Below are 18,044 nucleotides of genomic sequence, written 5' to 3' on the forward strand. Positions count from 1 at the left end.
TTTCACGGTGTATGCCCTACTACGAGAGAAGTGTGCTTATAGAGTGCACGAAAACCGGTTTATTCAAGTTTCGTACGTACTATATGTTTCAAAAGAAAATGTTATTCTACCAAACTGAATAAGAACACAAAGTAATGAAACACTTCCTTAAACAAAAAACAAAACATGTCTGTTGCACATTAATTCATATTACTCAATTTCTCAAGATTTGGAGAAACTGTATTAGCACAAGCTATGAGAAGAACTGCCGTTAAAAGCCCATCATTTCTTGTTTGAGATTTGTTTATTTTCGTAATAGAAAATAACTGTTCACATCTATAAGTGAAACCAAATAAACACAAAACTTTCTCACACACCTTATCTAGATACTATCAGTCCGCAAGCAATGATACGTATTTATTTATTTAAAATAGCAATACAGTATGTAAAAAAAATCCACTCATAAAAAGTATGTTTTTTTATTTTGCACAATGTTTAGTTTTTAGGTCATGTTATCTATTACCGGTATTTGCAATGTATTAGGTACTGGTAGACTACTTTTTATAATTGATAGCATTCCCTTTATTAATTGAAGAATGACTTATAAATTCAATGTAATTTGGCTACCTTTGCGCATTATATTTTGCGTGGTTACTTATGTCCTGTGGTGTAAAAGTACCGGTAAAATAATTTTCGATTCTCTAAAACTTAACAACAGGTCTATACTGATTATCACATATTTATTTCACTTAAGTCTTTGATTATAATAAGAACTTGTGTAATCAAGGTGCATGTATTTACGTCTTGTGATCTAAGAGTAATGTATGTTAATATAATGTTTGATTCTCTGAAACCTAACAATATGCTGATTAACGTAAAATTATACATTCTACTGGCTGTTCAGTTCAAAGTGTGTCATGGCTCGCTGTATGCCGTCATGTGGCTAGTCGATGAGCCTAGAGAATTCAATCTTCCTACACTTCCGCAGAGGTGTATTACTTATCTGCCAGAGAAGTTGCCTAGCAAGTACGGCGTTCATTCAGAAGAATACTTACCGATACGTACGGTAACGCCGGTAGTGGCAGGAATGTGAACTGTTTCGAAACATGTACTGAGGTGAGTTTTTTCTTACTGTCGGGATATGGGGAGAGGGTTAAGACGATTATTTACATATTTGTTGACATTAATTTCGACGGTCAACATGGACACGGAGCATTTGATTTGTGTTGTGAAATTTTGCCGTACGCAACCGATGATAACAAATGCCCTGCGTACGACTTGGCCGCGAAAAACACAGTTCGAAAGAGGTTATGATAGCACACAGATCTTACAGACCGCCATCTGTTGCTACGACGTTCAAGTTATACCGTACACGTTCTCAAGTTCAGATTGAACGCCTTGATTAATAGGCAACTTCTCTGACACAAAAGCTGAAACTCGCTTCAAATCGCTGACTCATCAACAGTGACGTCATGACACACTTTGAAATGAACATCCAGTATAATGTGTATTGTGTAGGGCTATTTATGGATGTATGAGCATGTTTTCTATCAATTGCTGAGTAAGTATTTTCTTTTCTTTAATGCTCTGACCCACATCAATGAAACTTTGAATATATTTATTTTGTCCTAATTTTACATTAAACGTCGAAAATGGTCATAATCTGTCAATTTTAGATCATCACAGCGTTAGAGTGTGTGATTTACGTACTGCTATTATCCATCTGCTCTCCATCATCATGGCGGCAAGCGCAGCGTTCAATTTGTCCTGGTTTCCTTGTTCCGCGCACCCGAGACTGTAGGGACTTGACTTAAACTAATCTGTTGTTAAGCATTTTATATTACTTCCGTTGTGTGAAGTGAAGCCTTCAGTGGAATGAGGGCTGGACTTCAGAGTCTATTCCAAACTACAAAACTCAAACTTCACTGTCATTCACTTATTCAGTAGGTAATTACAACTGACCTAGTTTCTTAGAAAATGAATTAACAGACCTATCGGTAAAGAAGAAATTAAAAATGCATTCCAAATGAACTAAAAGTCCTTCAAAGTATTAAGAATGACCAATAAATTGCGAAAAAAAAAAATAAAATAAAATTGACTTATCAGTTCAAAAACATAAAAAAATGCAATATAAGAAATTATTTTTTACGTTGATATTAACATAGGAAGGATTTGTATATTAATGGACATGGTCCTAGTGTGAAAAATAAGAGGATGACTTTTCATCAACATTCGCCCCCTACTTATATTCCATGATCACAGATTACTACTTACTTACTTACTGGCTTTTAAGGAACCCAGAGGTTCATTGCTGCCCTTACGTAAGCTCGCCATTGGTCCCTATCCTGAGCAAGATTAATCCAGTCTCTACCATCATATCCCACCTCCCTCAAATCCATTTTAATATTACCTTCCCACCTACGTCTCGGCCTCCCCAAAGGTCTTTTTCCCTCTGGCCTCCCAACTAACACTCTATATGTATTTCTGGATTCGTCCATACGTGTTATATGTCCTGCCCATCTCAAACGTCTGGATTTAATGTTCCTAATTATGTCAGGTGAAGAATACAATGCGTGCAGTTCTGCGTTGTGTAACTTTCTCCATTCTCCTGTAACTTCATCCCTCTTAGCCCCAAATATTTTCCTAAGAACCTTATTCTCAAACACCCTTAATCTCTGTTCCTCTCTCAAAGTGAGAGTCCAAGTTTCACAACCATACAGAACAACCGGTAATATAATTGTTTTATAAATTCTAACTTTCAGATTTTTTGACAGAAGACTAGATGACAGAAGCTTCTCAACCGAATTATTTGAATTTTTCCACCTCATCGAAAGATAAATCTCCAATTTTTATAGTTCCATTTCGTACAATATTCGATCACAGGTTACTGCAGCACTAAAGTCCTCAGCATACGACAGGCAAACACCACCCTCTCGCTGGCCCTCTACAGCCTACAGGCAGAAGTTATCAACACAGACATTATTTAAACATCACCCTCTCGCTGACTCTATACAAGCAAAGGGAATCAACTCGGACGTTAGGTAAACATAGGTAGAAATCAAATCTCGAATCCACTCGGACGTCATTCATGAGGATTTGGGGATCAATCCGGACGCGGTCCTCAGAGAGAGGGGAGGCACCACAGCCCCGGACCCGTGCACGTCTTGTCCCTACGAGCCTGCTCTCTCAGATGAGTCCACAATTCCGCTCTCGGTTCCAAGTTTGCGCGCATTATAGAATTTGATAGGAAAGTTTTTTTTAATTGCTTATTTAACGACGCTGTATCAACTACGAGATTATTTACTGTCGATGGAATTGATGATGGCGAGATAGTATTCGGCAAAATGAGGTAGAGGATTCGCCATAGATTAACTGACATTCACTTTACGGTTGGGAAAAATCTCTGTAAAAACCCAATCAGGTAATCAGCCCAAGCGGGAATCGAACCCACTCCCGAGCGCACTCCGAATCGGCTGGTAAGCGTCTCAGCCGTCTGAGCTACGTCGGTGGCGATATGAAGTTCAAGGAATAATATAAAACACTTGTTTTATTTGGTTATTTAACGACGCCGTATCAACTACTAGGTTATTTAGTGCTGATGGAATTGGTGATAGCGAGGTGGTATTTGGCGAAATGAGCTCGAGGATTCCCCACAGATTACCTGACATTCGTCTTACGGTTGGGGAAAATCTCGGACAAAACCAACCAACTAATCAGCCCAAGCTGGAATGGAACAGAGAATAGAAGAGAGCAATGGAAAACTAAAAAAATACCGAAAGTCTTCGTAAATATTTAAAAGTAAATACGAAACTGGCTATACAAGTATATGCAGTATTACAACTTATTTTATCACTAATGAATGAATGTAAGTTCTTGTTTGCTATAATTTTATGATAATCTGTAGCCTAAGCTTCTTCCGACCATGAAACTGAACAGTGATCAGTGAAGGGTGGGGAGGGGATGGATAAGGCGTGGTTTCCCTACTTGCATCCCTGTCCCTCACTTAATCCCAAATTTCGATAATCCGAACAGGTCCCTGTCCCGATTGGTTCGAACATTTCACTTGTTATTTTGCGAGCCATTTGATTTACATTTCATGTATTAAATTATTCAATTTAAAAACTATAGCGCTATAAATCAATAAATGTCAAGTACAGCATCACCAGGTTGTTTTAATATTCCCGCTGTTCACGTCTCAGTTCCTTGAGCGGCAGCGACGAGGCAATGATTCTCAGATTTAAAATATTATTTTGTTCTTCTATGTTAGGGTGGTTGCTATGACAATGACACGCACTTCCACATTCTTCAAGAAACGGGTGTTGCTGTGACGAACACGTATTTGGTCTTCAGCCCAGCCAATGCGCTTTCTATAATGGGTGACACGGAGATTTACGACTACTTGTCTGTCCAGCAACATGGCCCGTCCTAAAGAAAATTCTTTCCTAAAATTTCTGCTTCGTCAATTCTTCTTCCTATATAGGTCCTATTATGTTTTATGATTTTAATTTTTGTGCTGATATCTTCATTCCTTTCATTTTTTATTCTTCTGGCCACAATTTTACTGTTGCTCATAGGAAAATTCCATTAAAAATTAATACTATGAAAGCAATGGAAAGAAAGTTTGATATTCTGAACACAGCCTTTTTAGTGGAAGTTGAGAATGGATTTTTGCCTTTCCTCAGTCTGTTTTTTGTCGTGTTTTGTGTCGGTATGCCTATGTCGAGTTTTTCAGTTATGATAGGCCTAATTTTTAAAATATAATTTATTTTACTTATCACTTTAGTAGGTGAAGATATTAAGTGCATTTCAGTTTTTAATTAATTTCTAATAAGTGTGTTAGGACCTACCCTATAAGTTTTTGTATTGTTATGTTGCAATGTGAAAATGAATCCCTTCAGTGACACAGTGTGTACATTAATTCAAACCTCGTTTAATCGTGTGAGCAGTATAGGAGATATCTATTGTTTCTAGACAGAACTCAACCAATTTTAGACATAAACTGTAAAAAAGGTAAACTCACAAGCTGGTAAATCATACGAACTTAATTTTAAAACTTCATGGTACTGCAAGCATCAGTGAGTGGTTGTGTGGGAGCCACTACATTGAAATACTATTTTGTTAGTCATGCCTACTACTTGGAGTTAAAAAAAAATGTGTGGAATGAAACTGGATTCAGTGATTTTCTAAAATAATGTTAGTCGTGCTCTACAAAAACATGAAAATTCGGCGGAACATTTAAAGTGCGTGCTGCAGTTCAAAAATTTACAGAAAAATATGAACACTATTGGGAATAACCTGAAAGAAAATGCTAGGCTATTTTTAGTGCAATATATTGAAAATGTTAGTTTAAACAGACATGTTATGCGGTCAGTCATCGCCACTGCTTTGTATTTAAGCAAGCAGGAATTATCATTTCGGGGCCATGACGAAAGCACTTCTTCGCTTAATGTGGAAATTTCAGATGGCCTACTGCGCTATGCTAGAATTTTGAACGTAGCAAAAAGTAGAAGTGAATTCTCAGGGAGAAAGTACAGACTGCGGCTACAGTGGAAAAAGTGATTTAGAACATGATCGTAATTACAAGATATTGTTCTTTGAGATCATTGACAACATCACCATGCAGATCGATAAAAGATTTGGGGATTTAGAAAAACTTCGTTTCGTCAGCCTTGCTGATACTTCCAAATTTGACAATTACCTATAGTAGAAATTTCCCACATGATCCGCTTTTTTCACTATAAGCTAGCTATTTCAACATATTAAAAAAGGCGCAGGTTCCAAAAAGTGAACTTGAGTTTTATACCAGAACAGTGAATATAGGAATATACCAGTTAAGAAAGTGCTAGACTTCTTCGTGACACAAAGATGTATTTGGAGAAGTGTATAAGTTATATTCTCTCATTTTAATACTACCGTCTTACTAGCGTACCGGTTGAGAGGAGCTTCTCGTGTTTAAAACGAATAAAAACAAAACAAAGAAACTCAATGTCACAGTAGAGACTGTCAGCGTTAGGGAATATTTCGCTCCAAAAAGATATGTTGGACAAGATGATGGAATCACAGCCCCTCCATGAGAACGTTATTGGCAGATTCGCAGCCCTGAAGGAATGGAGAATCAACTTAGTGAACAAGATAGGTAAGCAATAAGCATATGAAGAGTCCACTGCAAGAATGATGGATGTTACTTTCTTGTCGAAAATGAACCAAGACTGTCAATGTATAGCTTAAGACATACAGAATATACATAGAGAGTTATATGGCATTAACATTGATAGTCATTGTCCAGTAATGATCGGAAAATCACAGTTAAGCTTTGAGCGCTAAGCATTTCAAACTTTCAATTGTTTCTCCTGAAGAATGTATTCCAAATGACATCCATCATTCTTGCAGTGGACTCTCCATATCTTAATTTATATGTACCGGTAAGTGCATTGATAACTGGCAGAAATAAATGCAATGAAATCACTTTCACGATTGAATATCATGGGAATTTATGGGAGGGAATTACTTTAGTTACATAGAGTTCCGATTATCAATACAACTAGCCTACATGGGCTTTGAAAACTTTGCAACAATTTTGTGCTTCACCTACTTTTTCAGGTACGAGCCGCTACTGCTGTATACACCCCATAATAATAATTAAGCTTTGTAATTCAGCTACCTATAAACTGGAATGAGGTTGTCTGATACAAAGTATATGTGACGTCACAGAGCAGGTACAGGAGTTAAGTTTTGCAGCTTAACAAGTATTTGTACTGTATATCGCGAACTTGAAGCCACGGTTCCATTGGTTCACTTCGCGCTGTGTGATATCTTATTCAACCGAAATGAGAAGCCAGGTTTTATGATACTTGGTTTATTTTCAATCCTGTATAGCCGGTTCTGAAATGTACAATTCCCTTAGACTGAACTACGTGTCAGCTAGGTAATCAGTCAGGGTTTGAACCCAAGACTTGAGACGTGAAGCCTACTGGTCAGTTATTACAACTTCGACGACAGCTAAACGAAAGAGGGTGAGTGGCTGAAAACCCTCAGTTTTATTCAATTCTTCCAGGCTTGGGTCACGTGTCAATTCTGGTGTCAAACTTACATGGTCTGACAGAATAATGTTACATATTGACAGTCATGGCCCTGTGATGGGGTGTCATCCTATACTGTATGAGTCCAGCATGGGTGAACTGTGACTCGTACCCTTGTGAGGCGATAAGACGCACGACTTAAAGTCATGAGTTATTTTCTTAGCGATAAATCCCAGACTATATGTCTGGCCAGAATGATTCTTATTCGTGTATTATAATGATATTAATATTAAATTATTAGAACCCTAAGTTTTGGGCCTCTGGGGCTCATAGCTTGACCACCGGGGTCGGGATACATAACTCAGGTATGTTGGTATACAAAATAGTTACGCATTCTCTCCTCTCTTCCTCTAGAACAGCGGTGACCAAAGTGGGTGTCGTGATTACATCTTGTAATCATAGACATTCAAACGGGTACGAGGAGTTTACTGTACATTGCTGTGTGTTTCATTCATGTACTGAAGGCAAGCAGTAGCAGTATCATGTCGCTCTACAAACTCTATCTCTACAAGCAGTAAGAGGTTGTATCGTAAAGAATGAAGAACTTTTTTCTTGTTCTTTCGGACAAAATGTAATATTATGTTTACTTTGCTCAACGGTTCAATTAGGAGTATATAGAAACATCAATTGCCACGCTTAATAATGTATTATTATTATTATTATTATTATTATTATTATTATTATTATTATTATTATTATTATTATTATTATTATTACTGACCACTAAGTATGTGTTTCTATAATTCTTATGTACGTGCATGAATATTGATATTTTTAGATCTTCTCCCTAGAAGGGTAAAAATATTAGGTTTTATCTCAATTTTAATCTTCTTAATCTTTAGATGAGGGTAACAGTTACAACTCTAAAAATTTCCTACTAGGACATAAATGCACATATAACAGTTTTAAAGTTATGCTATTTAGTCTTTTTTTCAATTGGAAAGTGTTATATTTTACGTTGTAACAGTTTTCCATTCTCAACTGTTGCTAAAAGCAATGTTCCATTTTGACTTGTGACACTTTCGTACTGAAAATATCCATGCTTCGAGTTTAAATTTTGCACACCTTGCAGTACTTACAATAATGGTAGCATAATGCTGCCTGCATTGTTTAAAAACAATGTTGTTAATAATTTTGTCTTCACCATCGAAGTAGTATTGAAATATTAATCATCGTGCATGTTCTTACAGATCAGTATTTAATTCACTTTAATCCTTCATATTTTATATCCTTAAGAAAAATCAATGTTGTGTATATACTGCATATAAGAATGGTACAGAAACAGAGAAATTAAACGTGCAAGAAAGTTATAATCTTAATATATAAAATTGTATGTATGTATGTATGTATGTATGTATGTATGTATGTATGTATGTATGTATGTATGTATGTATGTATGTATGTATGTATGTATGTATGTGTGTGTATGTTCTCTATACAAATCTACACGCTTTGACCGATATGTGCCAAAGTTTGCACATTTAACCTTCATAACCAGGAGAAGAACATAGGCTACATTAAAATTGTGTAAATGGAAGTTAAATTAATTAAATATATAAAAAATAAAAATAAATAGATCAAATATTCATGTACGGTATTATATTAAAATGCAAAATCTTCTACAGTCAATTGTTCTTTATTATTGTCTCTTGTATTCAACATAGACTTTCACGAGGCCTTGGAAATTTTTACACGAAATTAAATTACATTGTTGTTACACATCACGAAGGCTAAAACTAAATAATTCATGCAATAAGTATCTTTACGCAGTCCAGGACCGTATTATGAAATTCCTCAATGCAGTTTTGTAGATAGTGAGCAGACTGTTTTATCCAATTGAATTCTAGAATTCTTTCAAACTACAAGGATTGCTACCACATAATTTACTTAATATTGAATAGCCATAGTAGACCTACTATTGCGAAATATTGATTCACCAAAATTATGCACTAACAAGAATTTGTGTCAAAAACTCATGCGAAACGTAATATGAGTGGCAATATTAACTGGAAAAGCGAAAGAAGATGATGTTTTTATCCCACGTATTGCTATTATAGCCATTCGATTTTAAGCAATTATTATAAGTTATAGTAATATTTGTGATAATATTACAATATTATAATATTGCAATAATAATATAGAACCTATTTTACTGTAACTGTTAATCCGTCTCTTATTAATAAGTTATGGTCACTAATGACTTGGCCGTTAATAGAAAAATATGATTTTCTGTTGTGGTAGTGTTCTACATTGCCTTCTCCAGGAGAGTGAATTCTGATGAGTATAGTCTCCATTACTGCAAAACACCCTGAAATCCATGTATTTGATAGAATCCATCCGTTACAGATTGTAGTTTGGCCTTGAAGGAAATTAAATATATTGTGGGCAGAAAGGCTTAATAATGCATAATGCCGTGGTACGATAAATGTTATCATCAATCACAATGTTAAATATCTTAAATATCCCTGTAGCATAAGGTCTTAAAGTTGTTAAAACTCTATTCATAGGTGAGATGGAATTATTTCGATTAGTCAGTTTCTTTGGATATTAGTGGCACTTTCTTTAATATTCGTCACTAGGGAGGAGAAAACATAAATAAATATGGTTCGTTTTGGTTTTATATAGTTCCCTTGCCGAGGTCTCCGATAAGTCTAACAAACAGTTTATTTAGATATAGACCAACATTTAAAACCTGGGCAACGCCGGGTAATTTAAGTTAGTAGAGATATAAAGGAAAGAAACATCAAGGGCTACAAAGACTAAAGATATTGAATCAGCAAAACAGGCTCCAAGCAAAGTTTTGTGCTACTCTGATCTTCAGGTAGTAGGCTACTTATTTCATCTTGTGGTGAGTGTTCATCTTTATACTATAAAAGAAAACTGTCCTGTTACAATCTCACAATATATGAATATGACCGGCTCTGTGGTGTAGGGATCAGCATGCTGGTCTCTTACGCAGAGGGCCCGGGTTCGATTCCTGGTCGGGTTGAATTTCCTGGTTGAGGTTTTTCAGGGTTTTCCCTCAAACGTAAGCCAAATGCCAGGAAATTCGGGCCACAATGTCTTTGAAAATCACCGGCCTCATTCATCACCTAAATCGTATTCATAACAAATCAGTAATACATATACAGTCGCCATCTAGTTCACAACAATAGAACTAGTCTCAACAATAGTACACAGGCCTTCGGATTTCACCCAGAAGATTAACCCGTGATGTCACCAAAGATGTTAAAGCAAGTATAAATAACAGCGGGGGGGGGGGATTTATATATATATATATATATATATATATATATATATATATATGAATGACATCACAGACAGCCAGGGCCATTGTTATTTTTGATATAAGGGCTTGGCCAAAAGAGGTTCAAATCAGATTGACACATGTCTCTATAAATTTCTTACTTCTTTGCCCAACACAGTAAAAAACCAGGTAATTTTATTTTTAGACAATTGTGGTGGACAAAACAAGAACAAATCCATTGCCTCATTGCTTTTGTACTGCGTAACTAACCTGAGTCATATAATGTCATAACTAGGGAAAGGAATTTCATGCACTTGCATATTTGTTCTCTATTGTTGTGTGAATATGCTGAAAGATTATCTACATGAATCACAAATTTCTGAATACAATGATATTACTTTTATTGTGCATAAAAGTGCATATTTTGCCTTTATTTATAAAACATCATATTTTAATATTTATGCAGGGAAACTGCATATTATGTATGTTTATTAGTCTTTCCCTCCTTTTTAAAAGTGTGTAACCTCGTAAACACGACTAATTTATGTTTATGAATTTTGAATGTAACGATGACGCCCTCATAGAGAGCCTCTCAAGTTAGCAATTGGTATTCCTTTACTGCAGTCTTTAGTAGATTTCGATAGAACAATGTCCAGTTTAACATCAGTTCTAGGAAATGTAGGAGATAAAGTGAACGAGAAAACAGCAAATATTCTTTCCAAAAACCCTGGTTATTATCAACTTAAAGAAATTCAAGATATTCTTGAAGGAAAAACACCCCAAAAACCAAGAAAATTTTCTATAGAACAGCTCCCAGCTTTTGTGCAAGCCCCTCTTACTTCTTGTGACGTAGAACGAAGTTTTTCACGCTACAAAGCTATACTGAGAGACAACAGGCGAAGAATGACAACAGAAAACATACGTCACTGCTTAGTTGTGAACTGTAACAGCATAAATGGAGCATTCAGCAGTGAGACAACCACTTCAAAATCCATAGACTAAACGTAAGTTACCTATACCGGTACCTTATTATTCTGTTAAAATAATCTCAGACTGATAATGCATATTTTGTAGCATATTTATCTATTTTTACGGCATAAATGCATACATATTCTTCATGTTTTCAGGGCATGAACTTCCTTTCCGTGGTCATAGCACAGAAATTTTTAATCAGGGCATACCCAGAATGAGATTGACTCTGTGCATTCTACTATTGAACGTGGGGGTGGGAAGAGTTCTTAAAGGAGGACCTATTATACTGCCAACGCAATAGGTACCAGTACTGAAATTGGTCAAGAGAAAAGTCAATATGTACAAAGTCAATGAACTAGATATACTGGTACCAGACATCTTAGAAAATAGAGCTACATTTGACTAACAAATAAACATATGCTTTTTCTCACTACAAGATACAATTTATTTATTATTATTGTTGTTGTAGTCATCCTGGTTGGTGTAATTTATTTCTTTTTATTGTTGTAATAATCCTGATACCAACCAGTCTCATTTTGTTTCTAAATCTATATTTGGCATATTTTTCCATTGTATTATCTGAACTTATTACATAGTCATATAAGGAAAAACCTGTTGCAAATAATAAAATATTATGTAATACAGTTATATCTGAGAAGAACACATTAAACAACCAGAGGACATAATACATCTACATATGCCGAACACGTAACTAACGCCAACCACACATACAATAACATAAATACAGACATGGAAATCCTACACATACAACCCAAAAACCAAAACCTCAACACACTAGAACAATATGAAATATACAGACACACTAAAACACACCCTAATCAAATTCTCAACACACAGATCAATTTCAGAACACACACACTATTTAACACAACTCTTCATCACATGAACGCACCCACACAACAGGCAGCGAAGTTGAGATAATGTCGAGATCTAGTAGGCTCTGAGGATGGTGTCAAGTAACACCGAAACAGCTGTAAGCCACACATGCTTACATAATTAACACTAGTAAAATCGTCATTTAATCAGTTATCAATAATATCTATTAAAAAGATATTGTAGACCTAGATGTGAAATACATTTTGTGGAATGACCAATGAGTATTATAATTATTCTTATTAAATTTATAATATCAAATTCTGTATATTTTCAGAAACCTAATCTTGAACATCATACTTCATGTACCGGGACTTCTCATGAAATACCAGATAACAGTGACCAGATATTGACTTCTGATGAATATACTCAGGTATGACCAACATTTTACAATGTGACTCAATTAAAGTTCTTAAAATGTTGGCTAATGTTGTATTAAGTTGTGTAATTAGAATATTAAAATTACCAACGTAATTCCAAATATGAAATAAAAATGTCATGAAAATGATGTTCTTTGCCATTATACAGAAAGGTATGTTAAATATTTGTCCATTGTAAAATTCTTGCAAATCCAGTTTTCTTCCATTGCAGTATTTTCTCTCTTTGCTGTAATCCTTCCCCGAGATGAATGATAAGAAAGATGATGGTTTGTTTTCAGCCTGCCCAAAAATATATATAGACTGCTAAAATTTCTCTCATTTCAATTCCTTAGGATTTGTAAGAGGCTTCTCAAAATACACGCACGCACGCACACACACACACACACATACACACACACGTGTTCTGCCCAAAGGCAGGCCTTTCACTGCAAACCCAGCATTCTCAAATCTTTCCTATTCTCTGCCTTCTACTTAGTCTCTGCACATGATCCTTATACAGTGACACCTCATATATTATTAAACTGACCTTTGAAATGACCTTAAAATTCAAAATATATCAATCAAAGTAAATTCATTATTAATATTTGAGGAGAAAAATTCGCTCCGGTGTTGGGGATCGAACTCGGGTCCTTGGTTCTACGTACCAAGTTCTCTGACCACTCAGCTATGCTGAATTCAATCCACAGCACAGGATCGAATTCTCCTCCTTCAGTGTTTCCCTTTATGGCCTGACTCCAAGTTAGGCATATAAGTTGACGTGCTCTGACCACTGAGCTATGCCGAATTCAATCCACAGCACCGGATCGAATTCTCTTCCCTCAATGTTTCCCTTTATGGCCTGACTCCAAGTTAGGCATATACGTTGAAGTATAGACCCAATGTCAACTGCCATTATACTAGGACTGCTGAGTGACTTATATCGTCGTTGTTTCTACAATAGCTCCTATGTGCAAAATACACAATTTTTCAGTAGGGGGAAAAACGCATTTATTCATCATCGTAGATAGGGGGTTGTGAATTCTTACATTTTCGAAAGGAAGAAATATAATTACATATAGGAGATTTTATTACTTGCTGTATCACTAGAAAAAAACCTGAAAATCGATAAATATGTCACATAGGAGTTATTGCAGGAACAAAGACGACATGTAGCTACACACAGGATTGCCAGGTGATGAGTGATATTACGGTACCATGGTACTGAAGTTATCTTTTTCTACCAAAGATTATAATAAATTCTTACGCTACGAAATATGCAATTTGTATCAAAACTTTATTTTTCACTAAGTAAACTCAACCTTAAACCAACAATTCTCTTTAAACCTCAAAACCTTTGATTAAACCAGTTTCATAATGTTGAAAAATTAGACAAGCTAAATGTACAAAATTGTGTTTGTTTTTGAGCAACATTAAACTGACACTGAGAATTTATTTTAACAATAACAATAAAATTAAAATTCAGTCATTCAACATTATTCATCTCATATCTATATATAATCAGCTCATGATCTTTGTTATTCTATCAGAATAAATCACAATCTTAACTAATCATTACAGCACGCAGACTGACGATGTGGATTCGTTTCAGCCTAGCAAAATCTTTAAGTGCCACGGCCAATCTTCAAAGGGAAAGGAAAACATCTTTTAGAATTTAAATAATTTCACCAAAATCCCACAATATACACAAAAGAAAAACTCGGTGGGCTATAATTTAATTAGTTTTAGAGAAAAACCCAAGTACAGTGGCCAGTTTACCTTCACATCATAGGTTGAGATATAAGGTTCCCAAACACGGACACCAAGCCTTTCCAGTCTGAGCTGATGGCTCCAGCTCTAGTCAACTACAGACTGACTCAGTCTGCACCATCGAACTGGTGGCCAAAGGGCCATCGACGCATGCGCGTAGAAAGAAGAAAACATATAAGAATTTACCACATCGAAAATCCTTTTCTGAATGCACATGCTCTAAAATTATAAATAAACAGCACTCATACATGTCATTACATCCTGCCGGATTACAAAGACAAATCATTCATACACATACCATTACAATATCAATATTTACAAAGCAGGGATGCTTGGATTGTTTTTTTTTTTTTAATGGCAGGTCTGCAGTTCTTAGCTAATCATGTACAACAGATGGTGAGGGATAACGATTTTTGTTTGTCATATAATTCAACGTTTTAGTAGTTACATGAAATTCTGTCCCAACCTTGTATGCATTGAAAGTAAATATGTCGGTTGCTACATTAACCATTGTACTGTATCGTTTGCTACCCATTGCTTGTACTCCCACTCCCCTTTGCGCTGCATATGTCTCGACATTGTGAATTTTTTCTCTTCATTCAATTGCACTTCGGAATTTTTTCAATTTAACTTGTCGACTATTGATTGTTTCTCAATTGGAATTGTAGCCTGGTTCGTTACGAATCATTTACACAATTGAGGAGCGTTTTTGCTAAACTCGATAGATGCAAAATTTTGCGAAAATGAGTTATATATCACAATCATATGGTGTTTAGCTTCTGTATCACCCATGCAGTTAGATTTTGCACAACTCGGTTCATACCGTGCGTAGAGGATGATTAGAAATATCTCCTTCCCACAACATAAACTGTGTATACAATAAAACTCGTTTTCTGAGAAAAGTAGTTTTGTGCATCGATTGAGTTTAGCAAAAATGCATCTCAATTGTGAATGTTCTATCGCTTTGCATTCTCGAGTTACACTGCCAAGGCTACTATGGGACCTGCCAATTCGTGCCTAAACTTCCCCTTTACCACAGTGAAGATAGATAATGTCACTCACTCCAACTCAATGATATGTTGGATACATTTATCCTTCTGTCGGTCTCCATTTACTTTATTGGAATGTGTCGTGTAGTTTAGAAATTATATGCACGACAAAACTGGCCTGAAAATGTATCGACCAAATTTCTATATTACCTAGTGTTGAACAGAACTCATACACGTTAAAAGAAATAAGAATTGCTTTACTATAAATTTTCTGGCTTAAACATATAGGAGATCTGAAAGTAGGCTCTATTAATATCCTTCCAACCTGTTACTGACCAAAAGAAACACAGGGAACAGATATTCATTTCAATATCATTAAATGATACAGTGAGTCTACTAGAGCTTAATATTCACAGAGTGAACCGTAAGTACTATCATTAATTTCAGGGAGTTGTTTGAGGTATTTCAAACAAAGCAGTTTAATACAATTTTGCTCGTTTTTGCTTCCTTTTGGAGATAAAAATTGTTTTATATGAAACATTTCATAGCATGTTTTGGGAAAGGCACTGATTTAATTCCCAGTATGCTCAGTCAATTTAAGAGGGCAATGAATTATGATAATGAATGATTGAAAGAATTTTAGTTTTGTTCTTTAAATGTGCAGAAATTGAATCTGGATAAATGTAAGATTCTTGTTGTTGTATTCTAATGCCAGGCGTTTGACAATAAAGTCATTTGACCTCTTGCACTCCAATATTTTTCAAAGATATTATCATGGTCAGCCACTGAAGCACAGATTTTGAGGTGTTCCGAATCCATTTCTTGGCTTGAGTTGCACAATGGGCAGTTAGTGGACTGATATATTCCAATTCTATGCAGGTGTTTGGCCAAACAATCATGGCCTGTTGCCAATCTAAATGCAGCTACAGACGATTTTCGTGGTAAATCGGGAATTAACTGTGGATTATGATGCACAGAGTTCCATTTTTTTCCCTTGAGATTGTGTTATCAAATTTTGTTTGTTGAAGTCTAAGTATGTAGATGTAATAAATCTTTTCACAAAGTAATATTTAGATTTAGTAACAGGTCTGTAAATAGCAGTGCTGCCCTTCTTTGCTAAAGCATCCGCATTCTCGTTTTCCAGGATTCCACAATGGGATGGTATCCATTGGAATACAGTTCTTTTATTGAGTGATATTAATTGAGAGAGCATTTTAGTTATTTCTGCTGTTTGAGATGAAGGTGTGTGTTTAGAGATTATTGATAGAATAGCTGCTTTGGAGTCTGACAATATAACTACATTCTTAAATTTATTGATGTGGCATAGAAGATTCCTGAGACCTTCACTTATTGCAATGATTTCTCCACCAAAACTTGTTGTTCCATACCCAAGAGAACTATAAAATGAGAAGAGACAGCACGTAACACCTGCACCGGCACCTTGTTCTCTGGAGATCAAGGATCCATTGGTGTATAAATGAAGCCAGTTTTATGGAGGGTACCTAATATTAAGTGTCTCTAAAGACAATTGCTTCATTATTTCAGTGTTCACTTCTGATTTCAGTATTTCTTCTGTTAAATTTAGATTATATTCTATATTTAATAGAGTTAAAGAGTTTGGTTTAATTTGTAAGTTTTCTTTTAAATTCGGGATATTGATTTTCTGTTTTAATTCTTGAACAATGGATATGAAACTTTCTTGAGTTTTCAATCTACAGAGAGGACTGTATGAATGCCAATTGTTTCCTGGTAATCTGATAAGTTTTTCATATTGAACTAGTGCTTTTTCTTCTATTGTCATTTTGACGCTGTTAATATTAGTGAGAAATCTTATAGAATCTATTGGAGGTGTTTTGATTCCACCAGTAATGAGCCTGAGAGCCTGGTTTTGAACATATTCTACTTCGTTTATGGAAGTTGAAGTAATTGAAATTTCTCCGCAGTATGTCAGCACTGGCTGTATAAACATTTTGTATGTAGTGTTCAAAGTATTCCTAGAGCATCCCCATTTCTATCCTGCTAGATTGTAAAATTCTTTTGCAGAACGAGAACGAGAAATTAATGACATTACTTACGGTTCACTCTGTATAAGGAAAAATACAGAAAATTTATTTAAAAAAGCAATGGAATATATGAGGCATTGCGTATAGTAGGGTGAACTCAACAAAGAATCACGATTTCAAGTTTGCTCCTAATACAAAGTATCCACAACGCCTCATACTCTTTCCAGCATAATTATTACTGGTTTCTTTTTTTATTCATAGCTGCCGAGTGGTGCATTGCAGTTATCTGATTCAAAGTAGGATCTTCTACAAGATATTCTGCACAACAGTCTTGCTAAGGAAAACAAGGAGATTCTAAGATTGAGAAAAGTACCGGTATTGAAAGTAAGTACCGGTAATACTTTAGTATACATAAGTTACATAAATCAAAATGTATGTTGCTGACAGACTTTTTATAATTGTTATAACACTGGATCTTCATATGATAAACATTTATTGAAATCAATTTTTAAACACATACTTCTTTACTTTGTAGAGAAGATATATTCATATCAGCTTTGGGACTGTAAGCTTTCCATTAAGAACTTTATTTTATTCCACTTCCACAAGGAAATAAGTATGTGTTATTATTATCTGCTTTATACCCACCTTCCTTTTAGTACACAATAATAAATTGACACACATATCAGTAGAGCAGGATTTTATGTAATATGAAAATGAGAAATATGCACATAAATATGTGGCTAAAAATGGCA

The 18,044-nt window shown here is 35.3% G+C and overlaps 1 protein-coding gene across 6 annotated transcripts in view; it reads left to right on the forward strand.

Annotated features, from left to right (window-relative positions):
- The first annotated feature begins 17,595 nt into the window (after window positions 1–17,595).
- LOC138705805 (CD2 antigen cytoplasmic tail-binding protein 2 homolog) overlaps window positions 17,596–18,044 on the forward strand; it is a 106,290-nt gene continuing 105,841 nt past the window's right edge. For 5 of the 6 annotated variants that reach the window (XR_011333792.1, XM_069834460.1, XM_069834459.1 and 2 more), the window contains exon 1: window positions 17,596–17,673. The gene's annotated coding sequence lies outside the window, so the exon portion shown is untranslated. The remainder of the gene's footprint in view (window positions 17,674–18,044) is intronic. The other variant, XM_069834462.1, reaches the window with a different exon arrangement.

This window comes from Periplaneta americana, chromosome 9 (genome assembly GCF_040183065.1).
Source record: "Periplaneta americana isolate PAMFEO1 chromosome 9, P.americana_PAMFEO1_priV1, whole genome shotgun sequence".
NCBI lineage: Eukaryota > Metazoa > Arthropoda > Insecta > Blattodea > Blattidae > Periplaneta > Periplaneta americana.